The following is an 18,795-nucleotide window of genomic DNA, read 5'->3' on the forward strand; positions in this document are numbered from 1 at the left end:
AGCCCATCCCATGGAATTAGACATCACAGATAACTGTATAACCCAAGACAAGAAATTAAATCCACAGAAGATCTCCTCCAGCAAAGCAAAGGCTCTATGGGCAGGAGCTGCAGAGAAGGTGTAATAAAAGTTCATGAGTGTGATAACTGGAAAAGGCACGTGCACCCCAATATTCACAGCAGCACTATTCACAATAGCCAAGAACTGGAAGCAACCTAAATGCCTGTCAACAGAGAAATGGATGAAGAAGATGTGATATGTATGTATATGTGTATACACATACACACACACTGGAATACTACTGTCTAAAAAAGAATGAAATAATGCCATTTGCAGCAATGTGGATGGAAATAGAATCACACTAAGCAAAGTAAAGCAGAGAAAGGCAAGTAGCATGTGATATCACTTACATGTGGTCTACAAGTGAACTTATCTACAAAACAGACAGACTCACAGACATGCAAAAAAACTTATGGTTACCAAAGGGGGAGAGATAAATTAGGAGTATGGGATTAACAGATACACACTACTATATATAAAACAGATAACACCAAGGATTTACTGTATAGTACAGGGAAGTATATTCAATATCTTATAACAAACTATAATGGAAAAGCATTGAAAAAACATATCTATATATGTGTATAACTGAATCACTTTGTTGTACACCTCAAACTAACACAATATTGTAAGTCAAGAATACTTTAATTCAAAAAAAAGTTCATGACCTAAACACGGATTACTGATTACGTCTGCACATCTCTAGGCTGGGAGGTATGATCTCCCTTCATGCTTAAACCTCATCTCCTGTCACACTCTCACACCTGACCTTCACTCTCAACTCCACAGAAATGACAGCTCTTAGAATGTTCCTCAACCATTCACGTCCCACTGGGGGACCCACATCCCCCGGTGCGTCCAGCACCCTTGCTTGGCACGCATTCTCATCAACCCTTCACCTCATCCCTGGGACAAGTGGTACCCGTGGCAGTCCTATCTAGTCCTTCCAAACTCATCACCAGCCTGGGAGGCCTCTGGACTCCTCTTCCTCGGAGTCTCCTAGTTCTTCTCCTGTGGTTCTTAGCACTTTCCATACCACATTATACTTATTTATGTGTCTTTCCCTCACCAGACCAGACTACATTTACATAGAATAGGAACTGGGTATTTCCTCTCTAACCCCTGAGCCCAGCAAAGCAGCTGATGCACACAGCAGGAGCTCTATAATTGTCTGAAGGAATGATTCAATGAATAACTCCCCAGAAATCTGAGAATTACATTCCACATAAGCCCTGAATTTCTTAAAAGAAAGTGCATTTCCAAACAATGCATCATTATGCCTAAACCAGCCTAGCTATTTTTTTTTTTTTTCAGAAGGAATAAAGAATATGTGGGTTGGTTTCTTCAGGAAGAAATTACCCATAGCAGAACCACTCTGGAGGCACAGGTGCAGTGGTGGCATAGTTTTAGCATGCCTCAAAAATGAACCGTCTGCTACCTTTTCCATAGACAAAAAACAAAAGAAGGCAGCAGCGGGAGTAAAGAAGATGGGTTTCACTCTCACCTCCGAGACTTCAAAACATCAGTATCTCCTGCTTGAGAAATCGTTAAAGTGCCTGAGGTAGGTCAGGGATGCTTTTTTTTTCAATGTCTGTGTGATATTCTTACTTCTGCAAGACAAATTAATGCTGCAGAGTAACTGGAGAAAAGGAAAAACAGTGTTGATTCATGTTCGCTTGGAACACAGTTTGCTTTGCTTGTTTTCTCATGTAATTACATATATTACCAATGTAATTACAAATAAAACACGTATTTGGTTTGTGCAATTATAGAACAGTATATAATTTTTAAATGTGGTACTTTTCCTTCTCCAAGATTCCTCTGTGAACAAATCGATTTATCACTTCTGAAAAATATGCTTTTGTGCATTACATTTTAATAAAGTAAAAATAGGTAAATATTTGCCTTCCTTTTATATTTTCTCAAAATTAACTTTGTCATGTCATTCAGGTTTTAAAAGGCTCATTTATGCCATGAAAAAACTGTCTCCACTAAGTTAATTCTACCCACTGGAGCAAAGCCAGCTTCATATTATCATCATTAAGAAAGGTAATGAAAAGAACCTACTATGTGCAAGGCATGCTCCAGGGAGACCTTTGTAACGGATAGAGGGAAATAACACCTCTATGAACTGGAAGCCACACGGCCCACACTGAAGTGGAAGAGATGCACAAGGAAGCTAGGCTCTGTCCCACCAGCTGTGCATCTTTGAGCAAGAGGTCAAACCTCACAGAGCTTCCATAAAGTGGAGGTCATACCACCTCACTCCCGGTACCGCATGAGGATTAAATGAGATACTGTATGTGAAAGGCCCTCATGCAATCTCAGTTGGGCAGTACACTCACCAAGCAGTAGGGGCCTCTTGCTGTAACAGCGTAAATCATCACCCTCATTGACGGCTGTTGTATTTTGATTTGCAAGAACACAGTTTATCCCAAGGGCTGCACAGCCTCTGTAACACTGTGGTCTCTGGTCTCATATTTTCAGTAGTAAAATGGCAACAACCTAGACTCATTCAAAGTAGAAGGAAAATTGTTAAGGGCCCAGGAGAGGAAACTCTGAACACCCTGTAAGTTTGCAGGGAGGAAAGGATGAGGAAGGGAATACAGAATTCTCAACTGGAAAGACCAGAAGGGAATTTCTAGATAATTCTAATCCAACTAGTGGCCCATACTTAGATTCTGTTAGATCCACACAATAGAATATATTTTATTTAAAAAGTGGCCAATATTTAAAATCAGGAGATTTCCCACAAAAAGTTAGATTTAGACATTCTCTTGAAAATACAAGCTTGGGCAAGATTAAGCCCAAGCTGCTTCATGGTAGCACCTGGCTGGAGCCAAGAAATATGGCCCTCCAGCTGGCCTACCCTGAAGTCTGTTCTCCACTGTGTTCATTATTTGCATAAACTAAGGCACTCCTGGACTAGAAAATTTGGAGATTCTCAAATGGATCTCAGGACAAGGCAAAAGAGACCTGTAATAATACTGTGGTCTACCTCCCAACCAGTGATCTGTTATATCTGCTGGAGGCTCCTATTTATGTGGTCAGAACTGCCCTTCCCCAAAGCCAGAAGCACAACTGTTGTCATGACCCCCAAATGGCCATCAAACATCTGAAGCTCTCTCAGCTCCAGGGAGAAAAGAAACACTAGAAGAAAATTATTACAGCCTACAGGATGGAATGTTCTGCCTCCCTAGAGATGAAGGCAGGCACGGTCTACCCCCACATTTAACCTCATGTTTGCAAAGGAAATGGACAGACAGATCACAGTTGGTCTGAGATGTCCTGAAGATTCTCCACCTAAATATTAAAGAGTATGTCTCCAATTTTGGCACCCCAATAAGGTAAAAATGGCATAGGAACAGAAAGCTTCCAACAAGGAGCGCTAATAAAGAAACTCAAGGACTCTAACAATGAGAAAACTGAGTCTCAAAAAGTTCTAATAACTCTGAGAACTATGAATTAAATCCAGGAATTCTTCTCCAAGTCTGAATAAACAAAACACATTCATGAACTCTTTTCTAATTAAAGGCACACTCCATTCAATCCACAGATGCATCAAAATTAAGGTACCAAGAACGAGAAGACTAGTGAGATTGGAGGTATACTCCTGATGGAGGGAGGAAGACGACCTCCAGCTGCTGGAGCCAGCCACATTCCGGGACCAGGAAGGGTATTAAGGAACAGACACTCTATTTTACACTGACACGTGGACAAAGATTACAGGTTTCATTCTGGATTCATTCCTGATCATGGAAACAACAGTTCCATCAAATATGGGAACCGCTCAGGAGAAGCCTCTGTCCCATGTCCAAGTTTGAGTTTAGGCTCAAAGACTAAATAAACAGTCTGACAGTTACATTTTAAGAGTAGGCCCAGGACCTACTGTACAGCACAGGGAACTATACTCATTATTTTGTAATAAACTGTAAGGGGAAAGAATCTTAAAATTATATGCAAATATATACATATATATTCCTGTGGAGTAGGAAGTGGCAACCACTCCAGTATTCTTGCCTAGAAAATTCATGGACAGAGGAGCCTGGCGGGCTACAGTGCACAGGGTCCCAAAAAGTCAGACATGACTGAGCAGCTAAGCACACACACACACACACACACACACACACACACGTATGTGTAGCTGAATCTCTGTGCTGTGTGCCTGAAACTAACACAACATTGTAAATCAACTGCAATTCAGTTTTTAAAAAAGATTGAAAGAAAATTTACCAAAATACTGAAGTGGCTGCCTCTAGGTTGTAGGATCACTTAACAGATGGCAGATACCCTTTTTTGCTCCTTTTTGTTCTCTAATATCGTCACTTTCTTAAATGGGCTGATCTTATTTGTTTAAATAATCTATAGTTACATAAGAAAAATAAAATGAATTAGTCTTATTCAAGTGAGGGCACCCAGTCAGGCATCTATCCAGTCCTGATCTAGGACCCAGATACCTATCCCAACGGAGCGAGCCTACATGTTTGCATTCTCTGTCCCCTGTCAACTTAGACAAGGTCCCCCAACACTCTGCCATCTCCACTGTACCTCCTAACCTCAGCAGCAAGGTCCGCAGCACATAGTAGGTACCAAATAAATAGCAGTTAAATGAAAAAATGCACAACCTCTTGTATTTCCCTTCACCTACTCTTTCTCTGGGTCTATCAATTTAAAGGATGTTACTCAGGTGAATGATAGTTCCTGGAAGAGACCATCCAATTAATTACTCTTGTAACCTCAAAAATCATATTTGAAATCAAATCTTCACAAGTGACAAGTAGAGGATATAAAAAATGGCACTCTCCTCAGCCTCTTAATTACATCCTATATATCACACTTCTCCCAAGCTCTGAAAATGTCCCATTTAACATTCTGCACTTGGCATTCAATTCCAAAACCTGAAATGGAGATTGTATTACTTAAACATTTCCCTGATTTTTTTTACTCACTTGTTCCCCATTTTTACCCTTCAACCAGATTTTATCTACTCCCTCATTCCCTATTAGGCTATCATGTACTGACCAAAAAAATTTAGAGGAAGACTCAGAGGAAGCTGAAATACTTCATTGTCCAAAGACTAAGGGGTATTTACCCAGGGGCAAATGTGAACACAAAGGATATGGTGAAGCCAGTTACCACCAGATACATAAAGACAAAAGAAACACGTGAGGGACTTCCCTGATGGCCCAGTGGTTAAGATGCCGAACTGTCAATGCAGGTGCATGAGTTCAATCCCTGGTCCAGGAACTACGATCCTGCATGCCATGCAGTATGGCCAAAAGATGACCAATAAAAAAACACCAAAAAGGAAAGAGAAACACAGAAGTAGAGACATGTTGAAGACAAACAGAGAATTGTCCCTCTCACCACTCCTTTCCACGAAGCTAAGTACCTTGAGTTTGGAGACCAAGGTATATAGCATGATCAAAACGTAGTTTAAAAAGTATGTATGTGTGTATGCATATAGATGTGTCTGTATACTCATAGGAAAAAGAATGGATATACATGAAGCAGAAAATACTAATAAGCCCTGTATGTGCTGCAATGGAGGAGCCGGTGGGCTAGGGAGATAGAAACTTCTACTTCTTCCTGTATGTAGTTCAGATAAATAAAGTAAAAGGACTGTGGATGAATTGTGTTTTTGTGCTCTACCTTTTTTCCAAATAAAAGAGAATGTTGAGTATCTGTGTCTGTATAAAGCTTAGTTCTTTGCCTTCCGGTTAAAACACAGTGTTTTAAACAAACACTTATAAACAAATATGCACTTAGAAGCAACAGCAGAATCACATGGCCTGAAATTTAGCCTTGAGGCATCTAAATGAAAATCCTTAGTTGCCAGAGCCACTAGTCAGTTCTCACATTCAAGGTGAACGTTACATCCAGAGGAAGAGGCGGGACTGCCATCCTCTCTGTCTCCTCATTGGCCCAGATGGCGTCAACGTGTCCACTTATTCACCAATCGCTGTGCCCAAGGAAACGTATGCGCCAAGTGGTTTAAGAACCCAAGCCTAGGCCAATCACTGAGCCTAAGAAAGTTGAGTTAACTCGGATTGGCCAAGACCAGCTCACAGATTGGGGGATGGGGGTGAGGTTGTCAGGAGTGAGATCCTAAGGAAAGAGAATAAAAATCTAAGTGTAATCAGGAGAAAGAAAGGGAGCGCTGATGCTGAGTAGGCTGAACAGAAAGGGTTCCTGTGACCATCTATATCCTGTATTAAGGGTCCTGGGGAGATATACCCTCGAGAGCTCCTTTCCCTCCATAAGATAACATCAAATTCATTTTCTCATCAATTATCACAATGTAGTAGGCACACACACAGAGCTGCTTTTATCTCAAATTGACAAGCCTTAACCTGAACTACTCTAGATACAACCCCCCACCCCGTCTTGTCTTTTCTAATTCATCCTCTTACCAACCATGAGAATTATTATTTCAAGAGAAAACTGAATTATGTCATTTTCCTACTTTGAACCTGTCAGTGGCTTCCCATGGTCTTCACAACTCCTTGGTGTGTCAGCAGGTAGTGGGGGCCCTCCTGGGTCGCCAACCCTTTTCCCCACCACATCCCTTTCATGTCCTCCCGCCAGTCTCACCAGCTCACAGAGCTCCCTAAACCTGCAGTGCTGACTCAGGATTCTGCACGTGTGCGTGCTTCAGTCACGTCCGACTCTTTGTGACCCTATGGGCTGTGTAGCCCGCCAGGTTTCTCTGTCCATGGGATTTCCCAAGCAAGAATACTGGAGTGGGTTGCTGTGTCTTTCTCCAGGGGATCTTCCCAACCCAGGGATTAAACCAATGTCTCCTGCATTAGCAGGCGGGTTCTTTACCACTGGTGACACATGGCATCTCTATTTAATTTCCTCACCTCCAATTCTCTTGCTCTTCTTAAAGGCCAACTTCTATTCCTACTTCAAGATCCAGGTCCCCTAAATCACTCCACCCCAAGAAAGATGATGGAGCACAGTCAGCCTTTCGGAATTAGGTGGCTTATAGAGAAACTTCTAGAGATGGCTCTATCCCTCCCCCAGGAAACAGAACTGCAGCAAGTCCCTTCCAGGTGAGAAGATCCTCACCTTCTACATTCTCAGGTCTTTGGGGGAAGGAAACATCAAACTGTTAAAGCCATTAATACTCTCCTACACAAGAGGTTTTCCTTCACAACTACTTAACTCCCTCTAAAAATATAAATTGACTTCTTACTCTTCAGAAATTAGCAGCCTGAACCCTGTACACAAGACCCTTCCACCTATGTGAAAAGTGCTAAGTCACTCGTCAAGTTGCTCTCTTTCCAAAAATTAAGCCCTGTGTTCAGCATTCCTCCACTGAGAACTTCCCTCCACCACTTTGAAACCTGTTCATCTTTTCACCTGGCTCGTTGGCACACTATCCACACCACTCCCAAGCAACAGTGAACATGCCATGTTCTTATCAGTCCTGGGTTCTTATCAGCTCCTGATGATGCAATGGAAAGATGCCACAAGTAGACTGTTGTGTCCAGCATGATTAGGAGATACCCGCAACAGTGGCTTGTTTGCCTGGCTTGTAATGGGAGCTCTCTGTTGAACCTTCTGTGGTTAGAGGAAGGGTACACACACTCTGATCAGCTCATGGCCAGGATTCATGCAAAGGCAGTGGGCTGGGTGGGATGAATCAATTATTAGAAATCACTTGCCTCTTCATTCAGCATCTATTTTTGAATGCCAGGCATTGGAACACAGCAATTAAAAAAAACAAAAAGATCTCTTGCGTTTACATCTTACTGGGGGTGGGAGATAGAAACAGACAAGAAACAAGAAACAAGTACCTTGTATTGATGGAACATACTAAGGAAAAAAAGAAATAAGAAGAAATCTAAGTGACCCGCCCTTGTTAGTTCACCCAGAGCTGTTCTCTGGGTAGGAGGGAGCAGGCATTTTACAATACCAAATAGGCACCCCCTCAAACAATTCCATCCCACAACAAGCCAAGTGTTATCAAGGAAAACTAGTATAAAAGCAGGCAGCCTGCTGGTGAGGGCCATGCACACATGATCTGAAAACCCAGAAAAGGGATCCCAGCTCTGTTATGGGTGTGACTCCTTAGCTGTGTGACCTTGGACAAATCACTCTACATCTCTGAACCTCATTCCCTCATGTGTAAAATGGTAATAACACCCACCTCATGGGTCTGTTAGGGAGGAGTTAGTGCCAAGACCCATGGAACCAGCTTAGCACAGCACTTGGGACTTAGGAAGTGCTCGGTAAACATCAGCAATTAATTATCACGCTGTAATTAGTCATAGTAGTAGTATTTGACTTAGCGTGAGGTCCCCGAGAGGCAGATCTTGTGACCAGGATTACAGAACGAATAGTTTACTTGGAAAGCGATCCTAAGAAACACTGGTGAAGGAGAAATGGAAGGAAATAAGCCAACACAGGATGTGTTATCAAGTAAGTGACCACTGTGGGGAGCTGGAAGTTAATCCCACCAGTAGAACACAGGACCACCCCACCAGAGGGTGAGGGAGCAGAGAAGCTGATCCACCAACTCCTGTCAATCAGGGTGAGAGCTGCCTGCAGGTGGGGGCGGGGCACGGACGTCTGGCTTTGGAGAAAGAGACACACTGCAATTGGCTGGGGCACCGGATGTGGGCGGGACACACATAGGCATCACCATCCAATCAGGTTTTGCCACTGACACCCAGGCAGTCCACCCACCTTCTCCAAGCGCAGTTTTCATCTATAAAATGGAGCAGGGTGGGGGGAGGATTTTATAGATGATATAAATATATCTATAGATATTATAGATTAGTTTATATCTATCCTATATTTAGATATTATAGATTATTATGTATCTATTATATAGATTATAGGTTATTATATATAATAATCTCTGCAGTTTGGAGTTGGCTTGAGGATTTTACAAAACCGTGTTTGTCAAAGCCTTTGGCGCGGTGTCTGACCCGAAGAATTTTAGTTTTGTTTCTCTCTTTCGTTTTCTCCCCATTACTCCTTTCTCACATAAAGGGAAAAGCTTGCTTCCTCGCAGGCCACAGGGGCCCTTTCAAAAGGGCATTTTCGGTTTTATGGCCTTGCTCTCTGGCTACAAAGCACTCCTTCCCCTTAATGGACTCTCCGACATGGATAACGATCTCTCTCAATACCCCTTTCTGGATGGAGGAAGTGGAGGTGCTTTGAGAGTAAAGATGGCCATTCATGTCCCCAAGGTACGTTTGACTTCTGCTGCTGCTGTTGGTCACACCCACCTCATCAGGACTTTTTATCTCCAAAGCAAATCAGTGAAGACAGAGGCATTCATAACCCGATTACATTCAGCACCGTCACGGGTACACTGCTGGGCTGCTCACACAGGCACTGGCGAGTCGTCCCGAAAAGAGTCAATGCCTTCTGCCCACCCCTCCCCTCCAAAAAAGACCAATCTTGAAAGGGCCCCCGCAGGAAGCAGGCCTGCCCGGTGCCACCCACCAGCCCATACAGCCGAGCCGGGCTTGGGCCCGTGAGACAAGTGCTCATGTGTGAACAAGAAGCCACTGGAATACAAATGAGCTGGGAGGTCTCAGCGCCAGGAAACCCCCACAACGGCCATTTGTTCGGTGTTCTGGGAAAAACACCAACGGAGCCCTCACGGAGGCATCCCACAGCCAGAATGAATCTGAAAGAAGCTGACCATGCTTGGGGCTGACCGGGCTTGGTGATGGACTCACAAATAAGTACAGCTGACTAAGAATTCCTCTCTATGCGGAGTTAGCACCATCCCAAAGAGGTGCCCGCCAGTGTGGAAAAGGTGATATCACTGATGAGAAATTAACTTAGGTGGTCTTTGGACACAGGACTGCATTCAAGACCGCAAGTATGGCATCCAATTGATTTTTCAACGGCCCCCATATAAGCACTAACATCCCCATTTTACAAGTAAAAGAACTGAAACTCCAAGGGTTTATCAGTCATTTGAGTGTGATGCTAAAGTCAGTCATATACGCTGACCAGGAATCAGGTCTGCCTCTTGAGAGTTAATTTTTTTTAATCTATGATGTTTTCATATGTGGGACTTAATGTAATGAAAAATTTATTTATTATGTGTAGAAGTCACTGGTTACCTCTGCAGTAGAAACAGGTAACACATGGGAAGAGGTGTGGGGGCGCTTCAAGACCCTGGCCCTGTTCTAACTTCCTGGCCTCAGGAGTGGTTTCGTGGAAGCATCATCCTGTGACAACAGTTCATCGAGGTGGACACTTAGTGACTAGTGAATTACATACACTATATACTCTTGTTCAGTCACTCAGTCGTGTCTGACTCTTTGCGACCCCATGGCCTGCAGCACGGCAGGCTTCCCTGTCCTTCACCATCTCCCAGAGATTGCTCAAACTCCTGTCCGTTAAGTTGGTGATGCCATCCAACCATCTCGTCCTCTGTCATCCCCTTCTCCTCCTGACTTCAGTCTTTTCCAGCATCAGGGTCTTTTCTAATGAGTTAGCTCTTCGCATCACGTGGCCAAACTCTATGCACATTACACTAACCAGGGATCAGAAAACCATACCTAAGGGCCAGCTGCTTGTTTCTGTACATAAAGTTTTATTGGAACACAGCTGACCCAGTAAGTTACATACTGTCTCTGCCTCTCTGACCCTTCTGCAGAACAAGCTGGCTGAGCCCAGTGCACACTATACTGAACTTGACTTGGGCGCTGAGCAGATTTGTCTTGCTGTTTGTGTTTTTCTTAGCCTATAATGGAAATAAGTTTGCAGACTCTATGAACATATCAAATGACAAGCAGGAAGAGCCTAGCGTTACCCTGACATGTTCATTAAAGCATTTAAAGGTTAGCTGACTTTAAAAAAAAAAAAAACACATACAATCCAAAGAGAATATAAGGACACCAGAATAAACGGAAGAAAACCAAGATCAAAGGGAAGACAGGTATTAGAAAAATCACCTATTGAGAGCTCATACATAATTGACTAAGACGGGGCAGCAAATCCGACTCAGAGTTTCCTGGACACCCAAGCAAAACTGGTAACAAAATGGTAACACATGTGACAGAAAGGCACTAAAGGTGAGGAAACCACACTGGGATTTAAAATATCCCCTACAAAAAAAAAATATATATCCCCTGCACAGTCCAGCGAGTGTTTAAACCCACGCATGCAACTGAAAACTGGCTGTTCTTGATTTTAAAAGTAACTTCACCCTATTTTTCCTGTAAAAAGAGAACTCATTTTTTGCTCTGATGGGCAAAAAAACCCTCAGGAGTCTAATTTTCGCCAACTGCCATGTGGCAGCGCCCGTCCCCATCTGGGCTGGCTGGCACAGACCTCAGTGAACACAGCCCAGGGCCCCAGGAGGGTCCTCTGATCATGGACCACTGCAGTGACCTACTTGGGATTAGAACAACATTTTAGAGTATAACTGTGTTTTATGGGTCATAAATATTGCACAGATGTTCCTTATTTACATCGACTCAGTGGATTATTATTGCAGCATTACCATGCTAATATGGTGATTCCTGTATTTGAAACTGGAGGACAGGAATCAGGGAGATGTAATTAAACAAGCATGGTACACATTTGGGGGGGATCAAGAAAACAAATAGTAGTAATAGAGACCATTGAATGTGGGCTTATTATGTGCTTTATATATGTAGTAACTAATTAAATTCTCAGAATGATCCTATGCAGTGGGTTTTATGATTATACCCTTTTAACAGATGAGGAAACTGAGGCACAGCTAGACTCAGTAACTTCCTAGGGTCAGAAATGTTGTAGTGGCAAAGCCAGTGTCTGACTCTAAAGCTTTTGTTTTGTTAACAATGCCCAGAAAGCAAAGAGTAACTGCTTTCTGCAGAAGCAAAAGCTATTCTGTGTTAAGCTACTCTGAATCACCGAAGCACGCAACTATCAATGCCCAAACCCATCTCAGTGACCCCTGGCAACTAGAACACTGGCCCCCTACTGACAGAGGTCTCCATGGTCCTGCACTCAGAAGCAGCAAAGGAGTCAAGCCTTTTTGGATCAGGTCAAGGGGCTGCCTCTCACTCCGCCCTGCCCCTCCCTTTCCCTCCCGCCACACTAACTCAGCCTGTATGGCTCCAACGATACCAAAGGGCTTGGATTTTCAGTGATCTGCAGTTCTCCCATGCCCTCACCTGCCTCACTACCCCACAGCGAAGCCTCACTGTCTACCAGAAACCATCCCTGGCTCCACCCAAGTGAGTTGTTCCCCAGGCTGCCCACTGCAGCAGCACTTCATCAACACATCTACTGTCTCTATACCATGACCACAAACATGCCCATCTGTTTCCCCAAACCAGACAGTAAGCTCCTTGAGCACAGGAATGGTCCTTTGTGTCTCCCCTGCTGATGGAGCTCCAGTGGATGACCCAGAGAGGGACCTCAGCAAATACTGGTGGACCCACAACTGGCTGGGGAGAGAACAGAGACCTGCATTTGATAGCAGCAAGGATGACCTACCAAGTACTGGAGCCAGGCCTCCTAAGATTTGTCATGAACAGCAGCTGCTTAGCAGCTTTTGAATCTCCAAGATGAACATCTGTGGTCAACACCTGAGACAGAGTGCTGGCTTTGTGACGTTCGCTCTACAACCCAAACCACACTTGCTCTCGATTGCATCAAAGTGTTCTCATGGTCCACGCTGTCACTGTGAGGGGATGAACAGGCTGTATGTGTCAGGCAGTGGCTGGTTCTCACATATTATGTTACAGTTCTGTGGTCCCTCCACTGGACTAGTGTCCTCAGGGAAAGCCATCCAAGGACATCCACCCAGAGCACATCCATCTCACCTGGGCCTCCTTATGTGTGTGTAAAAAGGAGTGGTAAGAGGAGGAGGAGGGAGAAGCACATTCATCCCACACTTTCTCCTTTAGAAAACATGCTCCTAAAAATTAGTTGCAAATCAGAAGTTTGGAATATACAGATCTTTACACACTATACAAGTGGAGTAGAGGTGGTTATCTGTGGGGAGGGAGCTACAAAAAATTATGAAATTTTAATTGTAGTGTCAATGCTTCATTTCTTTTAACTCCACAAGTGTCTACAGTGTACCCCTGATTATTCAGGATTAGCTAAAATATTTTAAAATAAATTAACAAACAATAAATTTAATTTTGTGATGTCTTATCTTAAAATCCAATTATCTCAGCTTACTGAAAATGACATCTCATACGAAGGAGAAAATGAGTTTGTGTTGGGGAGAAGGAAGTCCTGGCAGAGATGTAGCAGAAGATAGGGCTGGAGGTTCAGCACTGCTTTCCATTCATTCACACAGTCTGTCAACAAACATTTACAGAGCACCGGGGATGTGCCAAGTGCTTCCTAAGTGGTAAGACGGAACTGTTCCCTCCAAGAGCTTACATTCAAGTGGGAGAAACAAATGAATAAGTAAATACTTCGAGATGGCAGATGTTATTAACATACACAGAATTAAGCTAATGGGGACAGAAAGTGCTCACTCCTATGAGTACTTGTGTGAAGGGTGAAACAAAGAAGCATCCTTAGTAGAAAAAACAGAGACTTCCCTGGTGGCCCAGTGGTTAAGACGCTGTCCTTCTGATGCACAGGGCGCAGGTTTGATCCCTGCTCAGGGAACCAAGGTCCCACGTGCTGTGCGACATAGCCAAAAAATAAAAATGAGTAAAGAGAACAACAAGGGCAAAGGCCCTGAGGTGGGCACAGATTTTGACCGTTTGAGAAAAGAAAAAAGGCCAGTGTGGCTAGAGCAAAAGTCAGCCAACCTTTTCTATAAAGAGCCAAAGGGTAATTGCTTTAGCCTCTGCAGGGCTTCAGTCCTCCTTGCCACTACTCAGCTCCACCACCGCAGCATGAAAGCTGCCAAAGGCAATCTGCAAACAAATGGACAAAGTTGTGTTCCAAGATGACTCTTTTATGGACACTGAAATTTGAATTTCATACCATCACCACGTGTTACAAAATGCCGTCCTCCTTTTGTTGTTAACAACCATGAAGACGTGAAAACCATTCTTAGTTCACAGTCCACACACAAACAGGTGGCAAGGCCAGATCTGACGCACAAGGGGATGAAGACTGGTGATCCCACCTCCACTTGCCAGGCTAGACTCAATCCGGTAATGGCAGTGGTAATGGGGAGAGATGGGGTTACAAACAGTCTCAGGAGCCAGATCTCAGAGGCAAGAAGCAGTTTGGGTTGGGGGCTTTATTCTAAATCCAAGTGATGCGATTTGAAAGAGAAGAGGGACATGGTCTGATTTATGGTTTTAAAAAACTACTTTGGCAGCTGTCTGGTGATTCTGACAGTGTCATCAACTTTCTTAGACAAAAGTGTCAGAAGGAAGCCCAATGCTGTCCTTTTGATCAAGGATTCTGGAGTCAACCATCTCCCCATCAGAAGCTCTATGGATCTGTTGATTTCTCTCTGAACCTCAATCACTGAAGCTCTTTTTCTTTAACGTTGATTTTCAGTCTGTAATTTTAAAGATTTCCCTATTTTCCTACATTGCAAAACATGGCCTTGGCGCCACAATGTTGGAGGACACATTCCCATCAATTCAGACATGTGCTTCATCTGATTTCCTTTCACAGTGGGAACTATCTGACCAGCAATAAATGGAAGTGAAACAGCCGACACTGTTTTTATATCAGGCTCCATCTTTGCCTCAATGAACTACTGTGACTACCTGCATTTCCATTTTTCTGTTCGTTTTTATAAAATAAGAGAAAACTGAAAAAACCTCAATCCCAGCTGTACAGACAAAGGTGGCAGGGGAAAAAGAGTGGCTTCCTGGCTGGCAGACATGAATACAATGGCTTCATCTGGTTTCATAAAGTCCAGCAGTGGTGGGTGTGAATGAATGATGAAGACAAGCACAGCCTTTCTCCCCTACTTCTTACTTATATGAAAGGAAAGGCTCCTGAGAGACTTGGCCCTTTTTGGCTTCATTGTGCTTACCATGTGCCATCCTTGCCGAGTCCTGAGTTCCAACATTGCCTCCAGAGCCTGACCTCCACATCTGGACAGAGGCTGTACTTCGTGTCCTGACCATCAACTGTGCCCACGGCCTAGCTTCAGCTAATCCTGCTCCAGCAGACAGAAAGCTCCCAGTGTTATCAACCCCAGAAAAGCCCTTCCTCCTAACACCCTCTGACCTCTTTAAAACCCAACGCCTCTCGACCCTCACAAGCTTAGACAAGATTCAGGCTTGTGTCTACATCCTAGTTCCCTCATCTGCCTACTTCTTGGGGTTATCAGTGAGGGTGAAAGGAAATCACATAATTTAAGCCCCCTGCAAGACCCCTGATAGGGCAATCAAGGTAAGTGAGTAACCAGGTCAAACACAACAGATTTTTCCATGCCCCTCTTGCAGTCTCTTACTTAAATTTCAATCCCTCCTATACTCATAGCAGCAAAATGTTTTGTGGCAAGGCTCTGAAGAATACCAAAAAACAGGGTGGGAGGGGGAGTTTGAGATGTGGGTCTATGGCAGGCAGACTCTAAGCTGGTCCCCAATGATGCTCGCTTCCCAGTTCTTATGCTTTCATGTAATCCCCTTCCCTTGAGTGTGGGCAGGACCGGTGACTAGCTTCCAACCAACACAGTATGGCAACGGTGATGAGACGTCACTGCTGCAATTAGGTAGGTAAGACTGTGACCTCTGTCTTGCTAGCCGAGCTTCTCCCTTGCCTGGAAGATGAAGCAGACCAGGGCGTTGGAGAGACCCATGTCCCAAGGAACTAAGACTGGCCTCTGGCCAACAGCCCATAAGGAAGGAAGACCCTTGTCTAGCAGTCTGCTAAAAAACTGACCGATTGTTACAGATGGTCAACAGGCACATGAAAAGATGCTCACCATTGCTAATTATTAGAGAAATGCAAATCAAAACTATGGTGAGGTATCATCTCACACCAGTCAAAATGGCCACCATTAAAAAGTCAAGAAATAATAAACACTGGAGACAGTGTGGAGAAAAGGGAACCATCCTGCACTGCTGATGGGGATGTAAACTGGTACAACCACCACAGAAAACAATATGGAGTTTCCTTAAAAAACTAAAAATAGCGACATACTGTATGATCCAGGAATCCCATTCCTGGGCACATATCCCCCAAAAGTGAAAAGTCTTAATTTGAAGAGATGCATGCACCCCACAGTTCATCACAGCACTGCTTACAACTGCCAAAATATGGAAGCAAGGTAAACATCCACAGACAAATGAGTAGATAAAGAAGATGTGGGATATATGTGTGTGTACACATACAATGGAATACTACTCACCCATAAAAAAGAATGAAATATTGCCATTTGCAGCAACATGGATGGACCTAGAGATTATCACACTAAGTGACATAAGTCAGACAGACAAATACCATGTGATAGCATTTAAATGTGGAATCTAAAATATGACACAAATGAACTTATTTACGAACGGAAACAGACTCACATAGAGAAAAGACTTGGGGTTGCCATGACAGGGAGGGGAAGAGGAAGAGGGATAGACTGGGAGTTTGGGGTTACCAAATGCAAACTATTACACATTCGTATAACTGAATCACTCTGCTACACACCAGGAACTAACACAACATTATATATCAACTATACTTCAGTAAAATTTTTTTAAAAAACTGAATGCTTCCAACAACTACATGAGCTTAGAAAGAGATCCTTCACAGTCAAGTCTTCAGATGAGATCACAGCCCTAGCTGTCTGGACGGCAGCCTCATGAGAGGCCCTGAGCCAGAGGACCCAGCCTAGCCATGCCCAGACTCATGACCTGCAAAAACTATGAGATAACCAATGTCATTGTCAGTGGCCGAAGTGGTTTCATAAGTACTGTTTTCAGTGGCTGACTTTGTGCCAATTTTTAGGTAGCAATAGTTAACATAGAGTTCCACTTCAATTTGAATTTTTCAAGTCGTCCTAATTCAGAAGTCACATGCTTTTGACCCTCCATATACCTCTTACTGCATCGTGCTAGGCTTTCAAACTTAAAAGAACAGATTAGACACTGATTTCTTTCAAAGAACCACTACATTAAACAAATCTTGATCTGTTTCCTCCAAAGAGACATCATTTACTCATTGGAAAAGACCCCGATGCTGGGGAAGATTAAAGGCAGGAGGAGAAGGGGACGACAGAGGATGCGATGGGTGGACAGCATCACCGACTCAACGGACATGAGTTTGAGCAGGCTCAGGGAGATGGTGAAGGACAGGGAGGCCTGGCGAGCTCAGTCCATGGGGTCACAAAGAGTCAGACACGACTGAGCGACTGAACAACGACGACGACAACCTCTTTGGTGACAAAGTGGAAAATCAAACCATGGCATGGCCATCTCTGGGTCTAGGACGAACCAATAACATCACTCAGCCTGGCCTGCCTCACACCAGGAACAGAGTTAGGTGGCTCTGAGCCCCAGGCCTCCTGGATCATTTGGATAGAACCGGCATCAGGGGAAGCCAGAGGTGGGGTATCATACCTTCAGTGGTCATTGTCTCATTGTTTTTCATCAAAACCTCTCGTCCATAGCAATTTTTCTCATGCTAGCATGAATTTCTTATACCAAATAAAAGTTATTTTTAACTAAGAGCCTCAGGCTGTAAACTTGCTCCCCTGAAGAGTCAGGTCAAGCAAAATCAAAGGAGTCAAGAGAAACAGAAGCAGCATACTCCTCCAAGGAAACACCATGTACCCTGTTCCACCCCTGGCCTCTCGATGCTGTTAAGAGAGGCCCTTTGGCCCCTCCCCTCTCCCTCTTTTTACCAATCCTCTTCATGCATTTCCTCCTACTTGACCATCCCCCTCTCCATCCCCTTCCATGATGCCTTCATTCCAGCTGCTCCTGAGATGTTCCTTTATAATATCAGAACTTTCCAGACACCCAAGGTTTGCCTTTTAATTCAACGTACTAAATACTGGAACCCAAGGTTCACTAGGCAGAAGGCATCATGCTAACCACCACAGCAGACACTTAAAGAGCTGTGTCTGCAAAGGCTTTAAAAATATTCTACAAAACTCCCTTCCCTCCCACGTGGGAGAACGGGGCCATGGTGCACACTGCAGGTTCACAATCTAAACAGTGGGGGGTTTCAGGCCTTGCCCCAGGCTTCAGTACCTGTGGGACCTTGGGTTGGTCCTTTGTGGCATCTAAGATTCAACCTCTTCACTACAAAAGAGTGACTGCACCTAAGAGCAAGGATTGAAGTGGAATGATACACCTGAAAATACTGTAGACAACATCGTAAAAATAGAATCACTTGGATTAAAGAAAACAACTTAGCCTTTTCTTATAACTCAAGGTGAGCCGTTAAAAGGTCAGTTATTGTGTTCAGAGCCCACGCCTATTTCTTTCTTCTGACATGATAATTGTCATGACTGTCACAGAATCTTGAGGAAAGCAATAAGGTACAGCCTTCCGGGCCTTCAGAGAGTAACATCTTCTGTCCATGTGCTACTGCTCCAGCTTCTGAGTTTATTGAGATCTCACGGCGACTCCTTATAGTTTTCCTGCTCCTCTCTAGCAATGAGGCCGTCGCTCCCTTTATTAAGCACCACGGCAAGCATGTCCCCCTGGAGCAGCCAGCCTCCTTCCTTCTAAACACTCTGGGGTCTGTGGTCGGAATCATATACAAACTTTCTAGAATTGAAAAGAGCTATGCCACCGGATGACAGTCTAGGGGTGCTCCCTTAGAGAAAAGACCAGAGCTGGGTGGGGGTGTAGCATCTGTTGGGCCCAGAGATGTCTCAGC

The sequence above is a fragment of the Dama dama genome, chromosome 23 (assembly GCF_033118175.1).
Source record: "Dama dama isolate Ldn47 chromosome 23, ASM3311817v1, whole genome shotgun sequence".
In the NCBI taxonomy this organism is placed as follows: Eukaryota; Metazoa; Chordata; class Mammalia; order Artiodactyla; family Cervidae; genus Dama; species Dama dama.